The 23,403-nt window shown below is 41.6% G+C and overlaps 1 long non-coding RNA gene across 2 annotated transcripts in view; it reads left to right on the plus strand.

The window, feature by feature from the left end:
- The first annotated feature begins 289 nt into the window (after positions 1 to 289).
- Positions 290 to 23,403, plus strand: part of LOC110084739 (uncharacterized) — a 48,701-nt gene continuing 25,587 nt past the window's right edge. For both annotated transcript variants that reach the window (XR_013541692.1, XR_002301531.3), the window contains exons 1-2: positions 290 to 4,596; positions 23,095 to 23,239. This is a non-coding gene — a long non-coding RNA (uncharacterized LOC110084739). The remainder of the gene's footprint in view (positions 4,597 to 23,094; positions 23,240 to 23,403) is intronic.

Consider the following 23,403-nt stretch of genomic DNA (forward strand, 5'->3'; position numbering starts at 1 on the left):
TTGATTATTTAAAATAAAATTACAATGAGAATTCATTACCAAAAAAAGTGATGTGTTTCAGGCAGTTCCTTGCTTGCAGTGCTACTTATTTCTAACTTCTAACTTCTGCTTCTAAGTAATTATGCTTCAGGATGGTGAGATTCCCTGATGCTCATGGTTGTCTCATCAGCCTGGAGAGAAAAGAGTTAGAAGAAAATAAAATAGCCAACTAACATATTATTCTAGCAGCTTTAGCAGGTACTGTACTATCTTCCTTACCAGAGCCCTAACTTGCTAATTCGATGAGGAAAGAATATAAAATTGTGCTCCCATGATTTGATACTAGTTGTTTTAGGAAAATGGTAAATATTTCCATGAGAAGAAACAAGAATCATAACTATACAACATTTGTTTTAGTTATAAGATCTGTACATATAATCAACTAATGCATAAGTAATAATTTGAGATGCTATATTTTAAAAGATACTTCCAGTTTTATAACATTTCATTTCTCCCATCATTGTACAATTTCACTGATACACTCTTTATTTACCCAATAGCTCAAAAGTATGTCCTCTCAGTAGCTATCTTTACCCCCCCCCATTTTCTTAACAAGGTGATTCATTAAAAAAAAGTTAACACTGAACAAAATTAATATGCTTTGATTTTAAAACATCTAATATCCTTCAAGAAGCTAGAAACTTAAATAGGAGCTATTGGGACTGATAATTTGAATGATGGTTGTTTTGGGTATTTCAAGTTGTCTGGCCATGTTCTTGAGATTGTTCTTCCTAACGTTTCGCCAGTCTCTGTGGCCGACATCTTCAGAGGTTAGGAGTCAGAAGATGTCCTTTGAAAATGCCGGCCACAGAGACTGGCAAAACGTTAGGAAGAAAAATCTCAAGAACACATCCAGACAGCCTGAAAAACCTATAACACGTATCCCAGCCGTGAAAGCCTTTGAGAATAATTTGAATGATCTTCACTATTTCCATTTTAAACTTTCTCTGAAGCACAACAAAACCACTATTCTTGACAAAACCATGACAATGGAGCTGAAAGAGTTCACGGTTTTTGCTCAGGAGTAGAGTTTACACAGGAGCAAGAACAAATCCCCAAGTAGGTTTGTTGCTTTCTATGTGAAGAAGAGCTACCTGCTCCCTTCTAGCATGGTGAGCTTGTCTAAATGAAGAACAATTGAATAGTGCATGCTTTTCCTAATTGCATAGGATGTTGCTGTTGTGTGTAATCAGCTTTCTTCTGACTTACAGCTACTCTATGACCCCCAGACCTCATTACTATTCCTGCTCAGGTCTTGCAAATTCCAAGGCTGGTTCTTTATTAAGTCTATCCATCCTATATTTGGTCTTCCTCTTTCCCTACCACCTTCAACTTTTCCCAGCAGTATTGTCTTGGGACAGTAAATTTATATTTTATACAGTTTTTCTGCACCTCTTAACTTTATGTGCCCAAGGCAAATGTCTCACTTACTTCATCCTTGTTACAGTTCTGCTCTCAACAGATATAGTATGCCTGGCAGAGTATGTGGGTTATGGAACTCCCTTTCACAAGATCTGGTGATGGCCACCAACTTGGAGAACTTTAAAATAATATTGCTCTCATGTGAGGGGAAATGGTTTAAATGAAAATGGCAGATAACTGCAACCTCCCAGTCCTTTATTTTTCAGTACACACTATCCGGCTGCCTCTTGCTCTTTTTACTGGCCAAAAACAGAGAAGCTGAGTCCTGTAACTGTACAGCAACAACACAACTAAAATATGCCTCCAAAAGTAGCAAAGGAGAAGAAAGCAAGCCAGGAGGCAGGAGAGTTTGGGAAGAATGGCCCTCTTCCTCCAGAAGAGATTGAGAGGGGAACAGGAAAGAAAGAGGGTGGGCAGGATGGTTGGGCTCCTTGTAAGGACTTTTCTCAGAGATAGGTAGGGCCCAAACCGGCATCACCTCAGCTTTAGCTGAACAAGTTATTGAAGGGAGGCTCACCCAGGAGCATTATATTTGGTAAAGCATCCCACACAAATCCAGAATAAGAACGGCCAATTATGAGCGTTTGGCAAAGTAAATATCCATTATGAAACCACGCATCAAAGTAATGACCATAAAGCATAGGGAATCTGCCTCCTCACCACTGGATGTCACTCATGACCTCAGAAATACAACAGGGAATAGGCAGCACTCCTGCACAGGTGAAAAGGGGGAGATTTTCAACCCTGCACCACCTTGGGGTGTCTGGGTTCCCCCCCCCCCCGAGGGGAGACTGAGAGATTTATTCATTTTATTTTTTAGGAAGGTTTACATATGGGCCTGCAGAACCTTTTACTGATAGCACTTGTTCTTCTCAGGACAAAGATTTCTTGGTTGTGTAAAACAAACGGCAATTTCTCATAAATAGGAAAACTGCAAGAAAGGAAACAGGGGCCGATCTGCTTTCTGCACATGGTTTGGTGGGGTGGGCCCTAATAAAACTCTGCCACGAGTTTCATTAGGACCAGGAGGCTCTTAAAAATATAGGCATTAGAAGTAGATTAGCACTGCTCCTTTCTCACACTCTGGCAAAATACTGGCCCTGAAAAATGTTTTGATTCATCTAACCAGTCATATGGTGCAGAACTCAATTTTATGGGGTTTTGCAGAGTAACGAGGAGGAAGACAAAGCCATGCTCCATAGAATGTATAATCTGAACATTGACAGATGAGCTATTATAGGGGAAGAAAAGGAAGATGGGGCCAGGACATCAGAGGAAAAGTACAACTGCAGTAAAACGGCACACAACTGGGGTCAGTGTAACTGAATAATACAGTTCATGCTTGGCTTTTAGAAGACTCCAAGTTAGGCCTTGGGATCTTTTGTTAAAAGAATCAGGGTGGAGGTGATGCAAAGGTCCATGTTTGAGATCCTGGAGAGGAGTTGCTGGCCAGAGTAGGCAAATAAGTAAACACCATAACAAGAAGGACTGGGCAAGTGTGCAGGCCAGCGGCCTATACTGCAAAATAAGAAATCTTGGGAGTTCTTGTCCTCCTGATCACTAAGCAGTGTGAAGCAGTTGCCTGAGGCAGCAGATGGTGAGGGAGAGCCAAAGGCATAAGGGAGAGCTGTGTGCCCTGTGTCTTGCCCTGTTGTCTCCTAAGTGGGTCCGCATCCTCTTGGCACAGTGAAGAACGCTGTTCCATTGTCAGTGTTGAAAAAAGTTTCCGCAATCTATTCAGGTGGCTTTTGGGCCTGGACCTGGATGGGACACCACTTTGTTCATAAAGCTGAACAGGAAAATGTCATTGTGCCAGCATATAGACCTAGCTTAAGGACTGATACAGATGTGATATCCTTGATGTCTTTAGCCCTTATGTGCTAATTTTAAAAAGGAGAAGAAAATAAATTAATAATAAGCAGGGGAGTCTGTCCAATCCAGACTGCAGCTAAAACAAAGTTCCTCTCACAAGTTCCTCTCCTACTGAAATCTCGGAAAGACTCAACCCCTCCTGCAATACCCCAACAGTGAAAATGAAAAAGAAAGTCAGACACACAATGAACAAAGTTACATCTCGTTTGGCCCTTTGTTTCTTTACTAGGAAACATGGGCTAAGGACTTAAACCCTGGTGAAGGAAAGCCACTTTTTCTGGGCCACAATTTTAGAATACCCCAGCCAGCATGGTTACTGGCCAGGGTGGCCGGGGTATTTGGGGAGTGGTAGTCCAGAACAGTAACTGTTCCTATCTTTAGTTTTAACTTAAGCCTGTTATCAAAAAGCTGGTATTTGCAGAGGGCCTGGAAGGCAGACAGAGTGTCACTGCTTTGGGGAATGAACTGGATACCAGTTTAGCCCCACCTACAGTTTGCAATGGTTTGTAGAGAATATTTCCATAGTAGCTTAAACCAGCTGTGGAGGAGATGCATGCCTTCTATTAAGTCAGCAACAGGACTAAAGGAAGGGGATATCAAATTGCTAGCAGAGAGAAAGGCCTAAATCAGACTTCCTCAATCTGGTTTTGTCTGGCTATGTTGGATTACCCCTGCCTCATTCAGGAGTGCTTGAAACCTATAGCCTTACACCTCAGCCAAAAAGCTGTATGTGTATGATTTGCAGGAAGATCTTCAGCACAAGTGTGGAGGTGATGCTGATCCCACGGATACATAATCCCCTCCCTCCATTCAGTGCAATAAGAATGCCATAGCCTCTATGAACTCGCTCTCATTTCAAGTCCAGGACCTGAAATTGTAGGTTGCTGCAGGCCCTGCCCTTTTGAGGAGAGGAAGGGAGACCTGCCTCAAATAGTGGGTGCTTTGGGGTAAGACGGGAGGAGAGCAGCACCTTCAGTGCAAGGGAGGACACGGTGCATGGCAAGGCATGAATTCACATTCAATGAGGATGGATCCTGCATGAGGAACCTGCAACTCCCCCTTTCCCTCCATTGCCCTGAAAATACTATGCACAAAACCAGGGGTCTGGGCTGCATGGGGTGAGTTTCTGTTGAAAAGGGAGGGGTGATTGTCAAAATTGCACAGCAACACTATCTGTGAATAGAACTGCAACGTCCAGACAAGGCAGAGTCTGGGTCAAACCCGTGAGATGGGAGGCAAGCCCCATCTTTTTCTTTGCTCGAGGTAAGCAAAATGTTTTGGGTCAGTTGTGGGTTGATTGATTGGGGCAAAAATGTCTAAGGTGGTTTGGAGAGCCAGTCAACATGTCATCTGATCAAAGAAGGCGACACGACTGCCCTTCCAGAGAAAGAGTGATAGAGGGGGTAGCCCCAAAGGAAGCACACCTGCTGTTTTCTGGATTACTATTTTTGTGGAAAATTGGCCTCTTTGCATGCTTGGAGCAAAAGCCATCAGAAAAATCCAGCTTCTGTTGCTCTCCTCGAGCTGTCTTTCTTTCTCCCTCTTTACCTGACAAGTCTAGCTGGCCTTAAAGGTAAAGGTAAAGGTTCCCCTTGACAATTTTTGTCCAGTTGTGTTCGACTCTAGGGGGCGGTGCTCATCCAAGCCGTAGAGCCAGCGTTTTGTCCGAAGACAATCTTCCGTGGTCACATGGCCAATGCGACTTAGACACGGAACGCTGTTACCTTCCCACTGAGGTGGTCCCTATTTATCTACTTGCATTTGCATGCTTTTGAACCGCTAGGTTGGCGGGAGCTGGGACAAGCGACGGCAGCTCACTCCGTCGCGTGGATTCAATCTTACGACTGCTTGGTCTTCTGACCCTGCAGCACACAAAGGCTTCTGCAGTTTAGCCCGCAGCGCCACCACATCCCTGCTAGCTGGCCTTACTGGACTCTTAACAATGAATTTGAGCACAGTCTATCTGACTGGAGCTAAAAAGCCTTGCCCATTTTGAATATTCAAGGGTTAATGTTCATCATGCTAAGTATGCCTTTAGAGAAACATAAAACAGATGTTCGTATCAAAATATGATGCTTCCCCCCCTCTTAAGACCTAAACATGAAAAAGATGTTAAGCTAAAATGTGAATGCTAATAGCTCTCTTCAAACATTTTAGTTCTTTACTGGGCAGCATTTTTAAAAGGCAGTCTTATCTGGAACTAATGGATCTGCTGCTTTCCATCAGAGGGGAAGATTTCCCCTAAAGGGTTACATCTAACCATCAAATTTTCCTTATGCATTCACTTATTAATCACTGTAAAAAAAAGTCTCTGTCACTTGCTGCTGTTTATGTGCAGGCACAGACATGCATAAACACATGTGTACTTGTGCACCGCATGTGGCAAGCAGATTACCCCCTCAGAAATACCTGCACAATACAAGTAATCCAATATTATTTACAGAGTGCTACTATCCTACACATTTGGTCAGAAGTCATAGAAGATCAGAAATTCTTATTCTCAAGTAATCTTCCATAGTGAACAGTGTGGCCTTACAGTACATAGTATGTATGAAGGGCTCCCCCCTATTCTGGTTAAAACTGGGCAACATTTTTTCCTGACAAGATGATGCAAAGGTCAATTCAGGTCAATTCGGTCTGCCCCTTTTTTGCTCCCAACGTGGCTTTCCACCCCTCTGATATTGGGGACGTCTACTTTTTTAATGCCAAAACAATTTGAAATTGACTTTTTTCCTATGTGATTAGTTGATTTGTTCCTGTAAAAACTGTGTGTGTGTGTGTGTGTGTGTGTGTGTGTGTGTGTGTGTGTGTGTGTGTGTGTGTGTGTGTGTGTGTGTGTGTGTGTGTGTGTGTGTGTGTGTGTGTGTGTGTGTCTCTTTTCAGTGGTGTATGCATTTGGAGCACAATGTTCAGAACTGCAGGAACACTTTACCCTGTGTTCTTTACCCCTGATCATCCTTTTTTTTCCAAAAAAAATCACAACACTTTTTATTGTTTTTACATATATGAGATTAGCACTAGATCACCTAGCTTAGTTCTATATCACCTCTGGACAATTTTTTTTTAAAAAAATGACAAAGCATAAACAACCCAGACAAACTAAAAGATGTTCCTATGGTATGTGGTATTTCTGTACACGTTAAGAAGAACTTTGGAACACTGCCACCTTTACTGGAACACTGTACAGCTCTTTCAAAATCAAGCAGCTTAGTGAACCGTGAAAAGATCAAAAAGGTGGGACTAGAAGGAAGGAAAGAAGGAGAAGCTGTGGGCTGAAATGCGGATTGCATTGCATTGAGTGTGAACCCTGAACTCCTGGATCAATCCACAACCCCTGTGTGATCATTGACTGCAAATTCAGCTATCATAAAGGCCGCAAATTGAGCCAAATCACTCTGATTTGGCTTGCTAGGGTAATTGCAGCCTTAGTGCTGGAACAGGAGAACAGGGCACAGCTTGCGAAGAAAGCTATTGGGCTACATCCAGAGCCATAATAAACTAGATGTGCCCTGTGGGTTGGAGTTTGCCACATGTGCTATCACCCTTCTTACTAATGTGCTAATGAGTATATGTATGTGCCCATACATGTGCTTTACATGTGGCAAATTTCTAGCATTCTCCCCACCCAAAGTAGGTTTCTATGTACTGTATATACTTATTATATTTGCCAGTTTTCTTCCAAGGAGTTCAAGGCATCCGGGAGCTCAAGGTTCCTCTACTTCCCGCTGACCATGTCAGTAGACTCTAAGCTGCATGTGAGTCAATCATGTGATGCAGCACCAAAAAGACCAAACGCAATACCAGGTTGCATCAACAGGCACAGAGTGTCCAGATTGAGAGAAGCAATAGCACCACTTTATCCAGCTTTTTCAGACCTTGCTCTCTCCTGCACTACTGTTAACAGTTCTTGGCATCACTGTTTGAGAAGGACATTATTAGGCTGGAACATGTCCACTGGAGCAAGATGGCAAAGGATCTGGAAATGCTGAAGAATCCCTAGCTTGTTTAGAATAAGAGATTGAGAGGAGATATGATAGCTATCTTGGAAGACCTGAAAGCTTTCACATGGAAGATAAGAACAAACTTGTTTTTTATGGTTCCAGAAATTCTGTGTAGAGTGCTCAATGCATGCATGACATGATGTGCAGAAGGGGAGTACAGTGGACCCCTGACTTACAGATGGCTCGACTTACAGACTTTTCAAGTTACAGACTTCTCTGGCCGTAAAATTTAGATTCAACTTGCAGCCAAAGAATCGACCTACAGACCAGAAAAACCCCAAAATGGAACAAAAATAGAACAAAAACGGCCGGTTAAGGGATTAATCGGTTTTCAATGCATTGTAGTTCAATGGAGACTCGGGCTACAGACTTTTCGACCTGCAGCCACCATTCCAATACGGATTAATTTCGTAAGTAGAGGTTCCACTGTAGAGCAGCCTCATGCATGCATGCACACATGCACTGAGCATCCTTTGGAAGTACTGACAGATCTTTCTATCTGGACTAACATTTGGTGGCTTGTCAGTACCTCCTCTGGGAGGCAGTGGAAGACAGGAGGGCCTGGCATGCTCTGGTCCATGGGGTCACAAAGAGTCGGATACGACCTAACAACTAAACAACAACGTCCAAACCAGTATGGAGTGGATGTTTTATCTAATTTCATCTCTAGATCTTGGATTGGAGCAGTCTGAGAGAGCAGGCTGGGAGAGTTGGAGAGAGGAAAGAAGTGATAGAGAGAATGAAGAATTGTGCTGGAGTCTAGGAATAAACAACATTCTTTGGACACTCATTAGTTCAATTCAAGCTGAGTGTTGTTGAGTTCATTTCCTGAGGGCTGGCTCTGTGAATGGTGTTACGCAGTCCTGAGTGGACCTTACCTTGAACCAAATACATAAGGGAAGCTAAAGGTTGATGGCAGAGAAGAGGGAGAGAGGAAATAAGTGAAGATTATTAAAGAATACTCATTTATCCCTGTAGTGATTTAAACACCTTTATCTAAACAGTCAAGTGACAAGACAAAAGAAATGTTGACTGTGGTATCAAAGAGAAGGCTGTGGCACTCATCATAGGCATCCTTCAGTCTCGAGAGACTATGGTAACATGCTCTGAATCGAGGAGTGTCCTTTCCAGAGCATGAAGCCTGGGTAAGGTAATATGGAGGATAGGCTGTTACCCAAGCAGCAGATCCCCCCTCTCCACATTGCTGAAATGGTCCAATGGAAAGGCAAGAGCCAATACAACTGGTTCCAGCAACGTGGCAGGAGTTGACAGAACGACACCTGCTGCCTTCGGGACTCCAGCTCCGGATTTTGCCTCTAGGTTAACTCCTGAAGCCTTTTCCATGAGTAGATATAGCCACAAGGCAGTGGAGGTTTGAAATCGGAGTTTTCCTTCTCCTAGATGGGCTGTATGTATGGCCTGCCTTATTCAAATAGGATGGCCGGATATTTTGTTGAAAGCAGAAGGCTGCCAGAGGACAATTTCTCTTTGAAGGTGCCCCCTGTTTGAAGGGCTGTCCAGTCCAAATCTAATTCAAAGAGCGAGAAGTGGAAGAATAGGAACCTTGCAAGCAGTTTACCGCTGCAAGAGCAGTGGTGGTAGAAGCAGCCTGTGTAACCAGAGAAGTAGACAGTGAGACGTCTGGACCACGCAAGCGTTTTTTTACTCCTCCCTCCCTCCCTCTCTGTGTTTATCGAAGCATTCCCTGCATGCAACTGCTGAAATGGCAGTCATCTCTGCATGTGTGGAAAGATCTTGCACAGAACTCCCATGTTTAAGAACACGCACACGGTTTTCTTTCTTTCCTAGAAGAAAAATAATGTGGGTTTGCAGTGCCCGCTTATATAACCTTTTTTATTAGAGCTGCGAGAGCTTAGAAAAATGTTAGCAGGCACGGGAAGGGGTAGGTTGTGCATCTTTTACAGGGAAAGGCTGCCTAAATGTGGTAGTCAAATGTAGGGCTATAGCAAATGGAGAACGGGGGGTGGGGGTGGGGGAACAAAAGCGCAACGCTAGTAGATGGGATTGGGAAAAGCACCTGGGCCTTGCTCTCTCTGCATTTCAGCTTGAGTTGTAATAAGGACTTGTCCTTAAACAAATATATAGGAAAAGAATCATTAAAAACACAGCCTGTGGCACCTCAGAAAGTATGAATTTAATTACAAAGCAGATGCCCATTTTACTTCTGATTAAATGGGTTCTATCCTCTGGTGCGTAGTGCTCTGTCCTGTAGTATATAAAACACTAAATGTGCTAGTCTTTTTTTCTTTCTTTTTTGTGGCATGGAACTTTCAGTTCGTTTTACTGCCATACATAAGGGCCTGTTAGGGCAGGGCTTTTTAAAAGCAGTCAGCAAGCATGGGGGACCCGATGCACATCAAGACCCAAGAGTAGGAGTGAAAGGGTTCCAGCTCAGTCCCAGTATATCTCTCTCCTCTGTCTCTTGCTTTGGAAGTTGTTTTTTTTTTTAAAGCACTTTCCACAGCCACAAATGGAAGCTTACTTTCTAATGCAAATAGTAGATACAGTTCTGGCTCCCTGGTCTCTGTATGGACCACAGCTGACGACAAACAGTTAAGCTCCCTCTAGCTACGCAGAAATATCAGGACCCCAGTCTTGACTCTAGGACTCCCAGACCTGCAAAAAGATTTTTTTTAAAAGATCAGCTGTTAATAGTGTGAGCGTTATTGCCAATGTGGTGAAGCGGCTATGATGAAGCACTGGGTTCAATCCCAGTGTAGGCATGGGAACTCCGTCGGTGCTTTAGATCCCATTTTGGATGGCTGTTGGCATGGTCAGTATTGATCTGTTTTCTAGTGCCTACATGATGTACTAGTAATTGTAAACCAGTCCAACCCCTTTCCATGGTTCTCTGAGCCTTTTTGTATCACTGGCAGGGGCTACTCTTTTTTCTTTTCTTTTCGAGAGGGTAAAATGGCTCTATTAGTTCTGCTTCCTGCATGTGTAGTCACTGCTATCGAACCAAAGCAGCAGTGGAAGGTGTTTTCACCAAGAATCCAGTACTGTGCCACTTGGGTGGCAAGCCAATGAAGTTGTATGCCACTTACCAATATATTTTTTTTAAAAAAATGCAGTTTTCTCTACTTCCTTGGAGGGGGAGACAGAAGAAGAAAGGAAGGGGGATCTTCCCCCCACCTTGTTCTTTCTTTCATTCTTTTTTTTTCTTTACAATCCAGTGCTGGATTTTAATTCATCAACAATTTTTTTTTAAATCCAACTTTACCTTGCAGGGACATGGAGGCTTAGGTGAAGGAATGGGTTAAATAGGGTTGCTTTGAGATACACTATAGTTTCTTGTCCTAAAAGCAATAGATTCTTGCATGTGGGTGGAAGGAACATTCGAAATGTCAGTCTGCACTTTCAAGAAGTGCAACCCTCTTTAGCCTGATAGAGCCTTGTATAATTTCAGTGTCTTGTTGCACCCTCATGGGGTGGGTGGGGTGGCATTGGTAAAATTGCAAAGTTAAAAAACAATTAAGCATGTAATCACAATTTTACAGGTTAAATATTTAAAAACTTTAAAACAGACTTAAGGAATATAGGCCCAGCATACACGAGGGACTCAATTTTAGTTATTAAAAGGCTGCTTAAATAAGCTGGTCTTTATCTGTTGCCAAAATTTAAAAAGAAATGGAGGTAACATATCTTTCCCAGAGAGGACATTCCAGAACCTGGGAGCAGCCATAGAGAAGTCTCTCCCCTGTGTCCCTGTCAAATGCTCCTGCGACAGAAATGGGACCGATAGGATGACCACCACTAAAATCATAGTGTCCAAGAAGGTTCATGGTCCTTTACGTAGCCTGGACCCAAACTTATAAGGCTTTATAGGCCCTAATCAGCATGCTGAACTGGGCATGGAGATGGATTGGTAGCCAATGCAGCAATTGTAGCAGAGGAGTGAAACGCTCCCTGTAACTGGCCTTAGTCAGGAGTAATGGATTGTGAACCAGCTGAAGTTTCCAAACCATCTTCAAAGCAAGCCCCAAGTAGAATGTGCTGCAGCAATCCAAATGGAATGTTACTAAGGTATGTGTCACTGTAGACAAATCAGACATCTCAAAGAATGGGCACAGATGGTGCTCTAGCTTGCACTGTACAAATGCACTCCTGACAAAGGAGTACACTCAAGCTGCAATGCTAAGTTTTCCAAGACAGTATAACCCCATCCAATACATTTTTGAATCCCTATTCCCTCATCTTCCTGTGGATTGACCAGGAGCACCTCTGTCTTTGATTTCAACTTCTTTGCCCTCATCCGGACCATTACTGGCATCAGACACCAGTTTAGAACCGAGATAGCTTCGTTGGAGTTATACAGAAAGAAGAGATAGAGTTGGGTGTCTTGAGCAAGCTGATGACACCCAACTCCAAGACTAAATGCATCAAATACAGAGCTTGGAAAGTGTCTTTCGAAGAAATTAGTTCTAGTTCTATCCTGTTTCCCTGAAAATAAGACCTAACCTGAAAATAAGCCCTAGTATGATATTTCAGGATGCTTGTAATATAAGCCCTACCCCCAAAATAAGCCCCAGTTAAGTGAAACCCCACCCTCCACCATTGTGCAGCAACCAAAAGAAGATGACTGTATTTGATTGTTGTACATGAAAAAAATAAAACATTGCCTGAAAATAAGCTCTAATTTATTTTTGGAGCAAAAATTAATATAAGATCCTGTCTTATTATCAGGGAAACATGGTAGCTCCAAGGTACCCACAAAATTGATACTCCCTTTCCAGTTGCATTTTAAAAAAGAGGAAGTTCATAGGAAAAAATACTATGAAAGCTGGAAGCAGCTTTCCTGTGGTAGAAAACATGATGTTCTTCTGCCCATAACTTTGTTACATCAACAGCTACAATAGAGCACAAGGCACATCACAAACCAGCAGTGGAATTATGTGACAGATTATGGTGGTTCCCAACTTTAAGTCCCCAAGTGTTCTTGGACCAAAACTAACAGAAGCCTTCAACACTAGCTATGCTGGCCAGGTGTTCTAAGAGTTGCAGTTCTAAGAACATCTGGGGATCCAAGATTGGGAACCATTGATTTAGGGAGGTCATACCACTGTAACTGCAAAAGTAACTTAAAATGTACAATTGCACTCTAAGAGGAATAACAATTGTAATATAACCTAGCTATACTTTTATTTGTAAGTACTTCTGATCTCTTATCAAATAAACATTGAAATACAATTTAAATGATACAGTCTGTGGCACATTAATATGACTCTTCCAAAATGCATGCAACTTTTATTCAGAATCCCAACACCGTGACAGATGTGGGATAAGTTACTCTTTGGAGACAGTACTGTAGCCATGCTGGCTGAAGAATTTTAAACAGGTCCAAAAAAGTAATTTGTCTATGATCTGGACAACAGTCTTTTCTAGATGAGCTTGAAGCAATAATGGCATCAGAGCTTGAGGAAGGTTCACATGTGCCTTTAGCATCAGGCCAATCTCTTGAGGTATAGCTTCTTTTCCATGACTCAGACATGTGACTACTCTCTGTCATGAAGTTACCAATTGATGTCTGATCTAAATGCAGAACAGAAGGAAATCTGGTAGAAATCTATGGTGGTGGAATGGACAATTCTATTTCAGACTGCTGAGGGAGAGAATCACATATGTTGTCTAAGTAAACTTCTCCTTTCAAATATAGGAGTTATTTTTTGACTGGCTGATTCGAGATCATATGAAGGAACAGGCACCCATACACATGCTTTTGTTTTAAGCATCTCTATATGTTTAACAATCTCTTATTTCAAGAACACATGCACATATTCAGTCAACTTTCCAGAATAAGTATGATTGAACAGACTGGCTTTTAACTACTCAGTCTGATGCTTGATAACCATCAGCAGCCAGACAGAGTAGAATGTTCGCATAGTCTCTTTTTTGGAAGGACAATCCTCCATTTGGAAGGTTGCCAGATAACAACTTTCCTATTGAAGGTGATTTTCATTTGAAGGGCTGCTCCCATCAAAATCTGATTTAAAGATTTGTCTTGTCTTGATTTAAAGATCAAGAACCATATGCTGAGAAATCAGGGAACCAAACGTTGTCCATCTGTGGTTAGCACCTGGATAGCAGGCTCAGCCAGGGGCACCGGTCCTCTGGCTGCTAGCATCTCCACTAGAGTGAGATGCACTGTCATTTTTATTTCAGTTATAATAACCACTCCAAGTATTGCATCTCTACAAATACAAAGCTTATGCAATTTCATGTGACTCACTTTCCCTCTTTGTCTTCCCTTTTGGTAACACACAGCTTCCTTTTTATACATACATACATACATACATACATACATACATACATACATACATACATACATACATACATACATACATACATACATACATACATACATACATACATACATACATACATACATACATACATACATACATACATACATACATACATACCGTATTTTTTGCTCCATGAGATGCACCTCTCCATAAGACGCACCAAATTTTTAGGAGAACAAAACAGGAAAAAATAATCTGTTTTCTTCGCTCCATAAGATGCACAGACTTTCCACCTCCCTGTTTTGTGGAAAAAAGTCCGTCTTATAGTGCGAAAAATACGGTACATACATACATACATACATACATACATACATACATACATACATACATACATACATACATACATACATACATACATACATACATACTTTATTATTACAGCATCAAACCATACAGAAAACAAAATTGAATGCAGAGCTTCGAGTACAGATATATACTGCAAAAAGCCAAATCAAATAAACAAAAAGCTTTTTGTTTCTTCCTTTTTATGCTATGAGTCAGTTGCCATTCTAAGCCGGTATCATGGCCAGTGATCAGAGATGATGGGAGTTCCAGTCAAACTATATCATGGGATCATGGGATTAGTAAAAGGGTGTTAAAAACTTAATTGCTTATTTTAGAAAGCCAAATGATTGTTGTTATATGAACCATGAGAACTTCTTCCCAGCTTTTCCTCCAACACATACTTACACCTCTTTTTCATTAACATCTAGTGTGATGAAGAATTCTGGAGAACGTGGAAGCTTACTCACCATTTTGTGACATTCTGGTTTGTGCTAATCAAGGTCTTACCTTCCAGTGCATGTGGATTATTCATGAGTTAATCAAGCATAGTAAAGGAGGTTGGGGAAGGCAACTGGTATTACCTGGAATAACAGATCTGTGCAGAAATTTATGAAAACTTTTAAAGGACTGGCAGTTGAATATATGTACACTGTACATAGTGCTGTTTTCCACCAAGCTTTAGTCATCAGTGCTACAAACCATTACTCTGCTGTTGTGCCACCTGTTTGAGAGAGAACCTCAGGTCCCTGAAACATCCTGTGGATAATATAGGCAGCAAGAGATGGGCAGGGGAGAGATGGAAAGTCTGGAATGCAATATGCCTTTTAAAATATCTGCTTCTAGTATCCTCTCCATTAGCACAAATTCGCTAGGGACTTCTGGTTTGGATTATCTTTTGTATGCATTGGGAACAACTTAGCTGAGGTTTCCTGAGTTTCCTTGTTCAGTTCCCATGTGTTCAGAGGCAAAAGATCAAGTGCTTAAAAAGTCAAATGTTCCCATGGCAAATAGCCACCACTGAGCCTTTCATCTAGTACAATGGCGAAGAGCCCATTCTTTTGCTCCATTGTTATCCACAGCACAGTCTAGAGATGGGTGAGTTCCCCTGCTGGCTCATAATTCACTTTTCTTCCAGCCCCCTAAACTTTCTTTAAAGTTCTCTGGCAGGTTCCCCCCCCCATCAAGAATTTTCAAAACCTTTGGGATACTTGGAGATATTTTTGCCATCTTTTTGCAATGGATGTGCCATTTCCCACCACATATTTTTGCAAGATGGGAGGGTGACAGGAAGAACTCTCTCTCTCTCTCTCTCTCTCTCTCTCTCTCTCTCTCTCTGTGTGTGTGTGTGTGTGTATGTGTGTGTGTGTGTGTGTTGCAAAACCATAGACATCTCCTCTTTTACCTGTGCATGTAGAACATTCATGGTGATCAGGACATCTGAGTCATTAATTGAGCAGAGAAGCATTAGACACTCAGTTTCCCAGATTTCTAAGTGGGAATAGTTGCTCTTAGCTTGAAAGAGGAGGTCTTAACTACTGCCACAAAACCTCCTTGTCACTGGATCTTCTTCTGTACAAGAAGCCTTATGCTAAGAAAGGGTTGGGCCACAACAGGCAGTTGAGACCAATCTGGCAGCAGCCTAGGTTGGTGCCAGAATCAACTCTCAGTGAAACAGGATTTGACTTAAAAGATAATTTGGATTTGCCTTTCAGTGGTTTCCTCTTTGCCAAAATGTATGTAGAGGGATCAGAAATACTCCTCCCACCCAGAGAAATAGGTATAAATTTAAGCGCCATTGAAAACACATTGTCAACTCTAACAAATACTAATACAGTATATATGCATTGGTAGGAGACATTGAACATAAAAATAATTTTAATAATTTCTGCTACATTTTCTTGGAGATCAATTACAAACAAATCCAGTTTCAAAATGAAGAGATTTATCAAAAGCCATAGTTTGGTCAAGTACATTCTTTTTGTACATTCTTTCACCCAAGAAATGCCCTCCTGTTTTATACTAAAAAACAAGCAACTTTCTTCATCTGTGAAATATCTTTACCTGTTCATTCATTTATCCAACCCATTTAATAATATGATTATATTATTTAATAATATTATTATATCCAACCCATTTAATAATAACAATAACAACAACAACAACAACAACAACAACAACAACAATAATAACAATAACAATAACAATAATAATAATAATAATAATAATAATAATAATAATAATAATAATAATAATAATAATAATAATAATAATAATAATAATAATAATAATAATAATAATAATAATAATAATAATAATAATAATAATAATAATAATAATAATAATAATAATAATTTATTGTCATTGTAAGTATGTACATGGTATACCCATACAATGAAATCCACACAAGCACCTAGAGACCAGACCCACGCGCACACACATAAAAATTCCTGTATAGTTGAATCCAATGCTAATATTTCAAACCCAGTCAAAAGTCCTCCCTTAGAGCGGCCATTCCCAACAGGGGCCATATGGGTCCCTGCGGGTCCCTGGCACATTTGAAGGGGGCCACAGACTGGTTCAAAATTGGGAAATGTGTATGACAAGACTGCATATTGTCCCCCGGCTTATTTAACTTATATGCAGAATACATCATGCGGAAGGCTGGACTGGAGGAATCCCAAGCCGGAATTAATATCAACAACTTCCGATATGCAGATGATACCACTCTGATGGCAGAAAGTGAGGAGGAACTAAAGAACCTTGTAATGAGGGTGAAAGAGGAGAGTGCAAAAAATGGCCTGAAACTCAACATCAAAAAAACTGAGATCATGGCCACTGGTCCCATCACCTCCTGGGAAACAGAAGGGGAAGATATGGAGGCAGTGACAGAATTTACTTTCTTGGGCTCCATGATCACTGCAGATGGAGACAGCAGCCGCGAAATTAAAAGATGGCTGCTTCTTGGGAGGAAAGCGATGACAAACCTTGACAGCATCTTAAGAAGCAGAGACATCACCTTGCCAACAAAAGTCTCCATAGTCAAAGCTATGGTTTTTCCAGTAGTGATGTATGGAAGTGAGAGCAGGACCATAAAGAAAGCTGACTGCCGAAGAATTGATGCCTTTGAATTGTGGTGCTGGAGGAGGCTCTTGAGGGTCCCCTGGACTGCAAGGAGAACAAACCTATCCATTCTAAAGGAAATCAACCCTGAGTGCTCACTGGAAGGTCAGATCCTGAAGCTGAGGCTCCAGTACTTTGGCCATCTGATGAGAAGAGAAGACTCCTTGGAAAAGATCTTGATGTTGGGAAAGTGTGATGGCAAGAGGAGAAGGGGACGACCGAGGACGAGATGGTTGGACAGTGTCTGCGAAGCAACCAACATGAACCTGACACAACTCCGGGAGGCAGTGGAAGACAGGAGGGCCTGCCGTGCTCTGGTCCATGGGGTCATGAAGAGTCAGACACGACTAAACGACGATGACAGATTGGAAAAGAATCTGCACACTCCACCTTTAATGGTTTGTTATGTGATTTATATAATCCTAATTTGGCCTATATTTCTTTTGTATTATATTTATGACCGTGCCCCCCCCAAAGTTCATAATGAATGCCTTAGAGGATGTAATAAGTGAAAACTACAGAATCCTCCTAGCTGAGAGCACTCGATCTATATAAATAATCTATCTAAAACCCTTGCCAACCATTATAAAAGCAAAAAGCAAAAAAGCAAAGTGTGCTCCTTATATACTGTCCCATTTCACTTCAGGCACTCTCTGGGTGGTTCACAAGTTAATTACGCAGGCTACACATTGCTCCCCCTGACCCTGTGAGCTGGGTACCCATTTTACCAACCTCAGAAGGGTAGGAGACCAAGTCAACCTTGAGCCGGCTACCTGGGATTGAAGCACAGGTCGTGAGCACAGTTTTGGCTGTGTCTGTATAGAGAAGAGGGAAATGGCCTGAATGGGAAACTATCACTTTTCCAACAGTCCAGCTTTCTTTATCTTTCAGTTCAGCCTCCAAAGGCATTACTCTAGAATGGAACCAGTTCACGCATTGCAGGTGCAGGTCATCAAGCTCTCAAACCATGAGCTATACAATGACATACAAAGCCACAGGTCATGTTTATACTCTTTAACAAAAGGATCAAATATTCACTATGGGTAAAGCCTAAAACATATATTAGACTAAGGTGCCTCATCAGATTGAAAAAATGAATCTATTACAGCTGTTTTTTGTTTTTGTTTTTAAGGTTCATTCTGTTTTTGTTTTACTACTACAAAGTTGGGTAATTTCAAGACTAACAAATTTATTTCAGTGTGAGCTTTTGTGGATTACAATCCAGTTCTCCAGACCCACGAAACACAATATCCGTGTGATTTTGCTTCTTCCTGTATTAAGGTCCCCAATTCAATGCCAAGTGGTAGAACTGAGAATACCTAGCAGTATACACTGCACATTATTAGTGCTATCATTCATGCCATTTTTGTTGTATTAATAACAGCACTTGCAATTTAAAACAGTAGCCAAGTAGGTTTCCACCTTTTTTTTTTCTTTTCAGGAGGTCATAGTTCTCTTCCAGTGGGTGCAATCCAGACTAGCCAAGATGGCTGAGGACTGAGTGATCTGATGCTAAGCCTGCTGTGGTTGTGCCCGTTTCAGCCTAGGGATGTTAGAATTACTTTAGCCTACTTTTACCTTTGCCTATCTTTATGCCTGCCTAGGGTTTCACAATCTGGTCTGAGAGAAGTTTGGATGTGGTTCTTCCCCTTCTCTATCACTGCCCTGCCCACCTTTGGGTCTTCTCCCAGTTTATCTCTGCCAGCTATGTCAGCCATTGAGCTGGCAAATCCAGCAGGGTCAGCAGATCTGAGATCTGCCAACAGAAGAGGGTTGTGTCATGGTGGCCTACCCATTCCGAACCCACTGCTGCTGGCAGATTTTGAATTTGGATACCACTGCCCATTGCAATAGACATTTCTTTAAAACAACAGTGGGAATGTCACTACATGATGATGTACTGTCATTCCCATTCTCACTGGGATGAGAGGGAAAAGATGGCAGTTCTTGTGGTCTAACATGAGAAGCAATTGGCTGCTACAGTAGGTGCAGGAGCATGCCTCTGTTTAATATAAATAAAAATAAAAGGGCAGAGCATAAAATTGAAAGGAAAGACTGGAGGCATCAGACACATTTATCTTGCATCCGTGTCATGCATTCTCTGCTCAAAAGTATTGTGTTCTTTCTGGAAAGTTTGTGAAGGTTGCAGGAAGTCTCTCATCATGCCTTCAACAAAGTAGAAAGGGTCAGTGAAGGTGGAAGGTGGTGTGAGCAGCCATATTCTTCCAAAAAAAAAAAAAAAAAAGAGAGAGAGTCTCTTCTTTTTCCCAACTCCAACATGTACTATATCAAAGGTGTTTTACTCCATCAACATTAGCGGAGTACCTAATCTTGACAACCTTTCTCAGTTATTTCTTCTCGGTTTCTTTTTACCTTCTGTCCAAGCTGAAGTTTGACTTGCTTGGTAATTGCTTAAGAGCTGCTGAAGGTTTCTGAAGACAAAATATTAAAGGCATTGCACTATAATTAATTTACCAGGCCCAGCAAAACATATTGCATCTTCCCAAAATTGCTGACTTGGGTGCACCTCATTCATTGTGGGAGAAAGTGAAACCACAGAGTGCTATTATAAGGCAAACGTTAATCTAGATAAGGTGCTAATCAGCTCTCACACAGGAAATTATTCTTTGTCATACAATCCAAAGAGAGGCCATAGTTTAAAACATAGACTGAATTTTCTGCAAAAGGAAAACAAAGAAATGAAACATTATTGTCAAAGTCAAAGGATTCCATATTTAAATTTGATCAGCCACATTTTAAATATGTTCCCTTGTGGTTTAAGCAATCTAAAGGTATAGGAACAAGTCATTCAATCTGTTGTCTTTTGGACGGAGCACTTTGTTTCTTTGTTGAAGGGAGGTTTTCATTTGATTATCCTGTTCGACTGCTTGTGGTCCGCCTACAACTCAGGCGGGCAGCCCCAACCTCTGCTGGTCTTGCGCTTGGTTAGGATGAAAAACTAGAGAGTCTCACAGTCTTCACTGAAACCTTCTTCTTAGGGCTACCAGCTCAGCAGCATCCCATTCTGTGAGATTTCAAGGTCAAAGTTGAGTCCTTGGGGGGGCGTGTTGTGGTGCCATAGAGATGGGGCAGGCAACATTTGGGAGGAAAACAAGCATGAGGCACATGCCAACACCTTTATGTTGAGCCAGATGGAAATTGGTAGGCATAGCCACATAGGCTTTAAGAACGCCTGACACGGATACAAGCCAAAGTTTTTCTTCTGCCAGCACTGCTTGTCCCAAGATCTGTCTCTCTGCCTGGAAGCACAGAGAAACAGAGCAATTCCCCAAGAATTAATTAATTATTTGACTTGTATACCACACCAGTTAGTGATAAACAGTACTCAGGGTGGTTTGTGTCCAATAAGAAACATATATAAAATAAAATAAACTCTTAAATAATATACTAAATACGGACCCCCACATACGAACAAATAAGGCAACCCCCCCAACAAATAAATTCCAAATTAAAATCAAAGGTCCATGAGCAATATAAAGATGCTCAACCCATGCTACACTAAGAGTGGATGCTCTTAAAACTTTTATGTGAACAGCCTTGTTTTGTTATGTAAACAGCCTCTTGAAAACTGTGAGGGAGGAGACCAGACACAGCTGCACCACAAGCCTCTTCCAAAGGGGACTGGGCCATGACCAGATAGGCCCTGGTGGATTACTTCCTTGTCTCCCAGCTGCCCAAAGCAGCATGGCCTGGGAGAATCAATTGGTACAGGTAGAGATTTTTTTTTTTAAAAAAAGTCCCTCCAACAAGTACCAAGGTCCCAAACCGTGAAGGGCTTTATAGATAAGAACTAACACTTTGAATGTGGCCCAGTCAGCCAGCATCTTGCAATCTTGAAATAATACTTTTCATGGTAAACACTATAAAAATCCGCTCTCTTAATCCAGGGTGAATTCTAGTGTATCCAGTCTTTTTTTTCTTCCTTCTATAAACTGCATGTAGAAATATTATTATCTTTCTCCACTTCCATGAATCCAATTCCGCTTCTGTCTCTATCTTCTATGCACACTGTATTCAACCCACAGCATTATAGATGAGGAAGATACAATTCACACAAGCATGTGACTTTTACACTTATTTTTTTTAAAAAAATTGTTTCTCAAGTCAGTGTTTTTCCACTGCTGCTTCCATTTTTGTTATCAGAAAAAAGGAGGGAAAGCTAGAAATCAGTTTTAAAAACACCCAAAGTCACAAAGCTAAATTGACTTGTTTTTCCCAACTGCAGTCAACCCATCAAATAAAAGGGTTTTCTTAAGTCAACAGGAATATATGATCTTTTCATTCAGTGGACTTACTTTGGCTGAGAACTAACAAGTGGATTTGGTCCATACTGTATTTCCTACAATCTAAAAAGTGATAAAAGAATCACAGACAGAACACCAGTTTGGTTGTTATGGGTTTTTCGGGCTCTTTGGCCGTGTTCTGAAGGTTGTTCTTTCTGACGTTTCTCCAGTCTCTGTGGCCAGCATCTTCAGAGGACTGAACTCTGTCCATGCTCTGTTGCTGTTTGTTGGATAGTACAACAAACCTGTTTGTTTGCTTGATAGTCATATATGTACTAGTATAAAGTGAAAGAAGCAAGCATGGCAATTTCGTAGTAAACTTGTAGGGGAAAACAATGGGCAAAATAATGATGTAGGTGTTTAAGCCTACACAAATGTTCCAAGCATTACATCTGGTATCATGGTTTCCCAGTCACACACCTCTCTCTATAGCTACTCAGCCACACTAATCTTGCTCACCCTGGGGTAAGACAGACCAGGTAGGCATCAGCTATGGTGATGGCTATGGAAAGTGTGTGAAACCATAACATTCCCAGTCGGCTTAGTCTTTGGGGGTGGGAGAATGAGTCTCACTGCTCAGATGTGGAGTGACTGGGTGAACAGGGAGGTGGGGCTGTAGCAGCCAGGCTACTGCCATGGTTGGGGCGCAGGAGATGCCGCTGGCCACATGCACTGCACAGTAAGTGGTGCGGCAAGTTCTGGGGGTTGGTGGTAATCAGGTTGGTTAGCTATGCTGGTGGAATTTTTATTCGTTGGGACGTGGTGGCGCTGCGGGCTAAACCGCAGAAGTCTGTGCTGCAGGGTCAGTCACACTGGCCATATGACCACGGAAGATTGTCTTCGGACAAACGCTGGCTCTATGGCTTGGAAACAGGGATGAGCACCGCCCCCTAGAGTCGAACACGACTGGACAAAAATTGTCAAGGGGAACCTTTACCTAATACGAAGCCCCCATATCTAAAATCTTGCTAGGCAGCTGCTCTACTCCCGGCACAAACACTGAAAAAAACCTTTCCTGCACCTTCTGTAGGCTACAACCTAGCTTGTTTGTTTTATGATTGGTCACTGGGAGGTAAGCACAGGCCTCATGTACAAGTATGACTGCTTATTCGTGAAAACCTGCTTAAATGCCATCCAGAAAAGTGTCTGCTGTATTGACACTTTACCTGTAACGTACCATTTGGTCTCTAGTTTGGAAACATCCCAGTTGATTCTAATTTGTGCCTAACTGTTGCTTCCTTACCAATGTGGCACAATCACAACCAATTCTGTCATCATGCCAACACTGAGGAATATCCTGTCATGCGGAGAATACTGCTGACTCAATATGTCAAACTCATTTCCCAAATGCCTCTGTGTTAATTTCTTGTCTCATTAAAAATATTCTCTATAGAATAAGCAAACAAACTCTTGTCATGCCTTAACTGCTTCTTTTCCCCAGCCCAGATTTTCTCATTCTCTCTCTCTTTTTTGTCTCTACAACAGAGCAATTTGAGGGGATTTAATACCACAGTGGGGCATTTTAACACAAAAACATGACTAGATTCATATGGCTTTTCGGTAACTATTCAAGCATTCCTTTGCTAATAAACCTCTTTACTGGCAACGTGCAGGTGTGCATTTTTCCACAATGAAATGACAATTTAAAAGTGGGTTGAACCAAACCCTGATAAAAGAAAGATTAGTCTTACATACCACCAGTCTTTTTATTTTCTTTCTCCATAGAGTTCGACAAAGCTGTAAAAAGATATGCAGCCGTTAGCTCCTACTGTTCATGCAAATGCGAGGAGGGGTGCGCATCTAATTTGGATGATGCCCAAGGCCTGGACCAAATGGGACCACTTTGGAACAGCTTCTGTGTTACTTCTTGGTAAGAAAAGTTTTAGCCAAGCAAAGTACTTGAATAGACCTCCCACCACCTTGTTGTCTCTATTATTGCCTTTTCCAGAGAGTCTTTTCTTCTCAGGATATGTGCAAAAAATGTGATCCTTCTTTTTAGGCTCAGTATAGTCATTTTGGCTTCTAAAAAGAGCT

Source organism: Pogona vitticeps, chromosome 2, assembly GCF_051106095.1.
Source record: "Pogona vitticeps strain Pit_001003342236 chromosome 2, PviZW2.1, whole genome shotgun sequence".
Classification (NCBI taxonomy): Eukaryota; Metazoa; Chordata; class Lepidosauria; order Squamata; family Agamidae; genus Pogona; species Pogona vitticeps.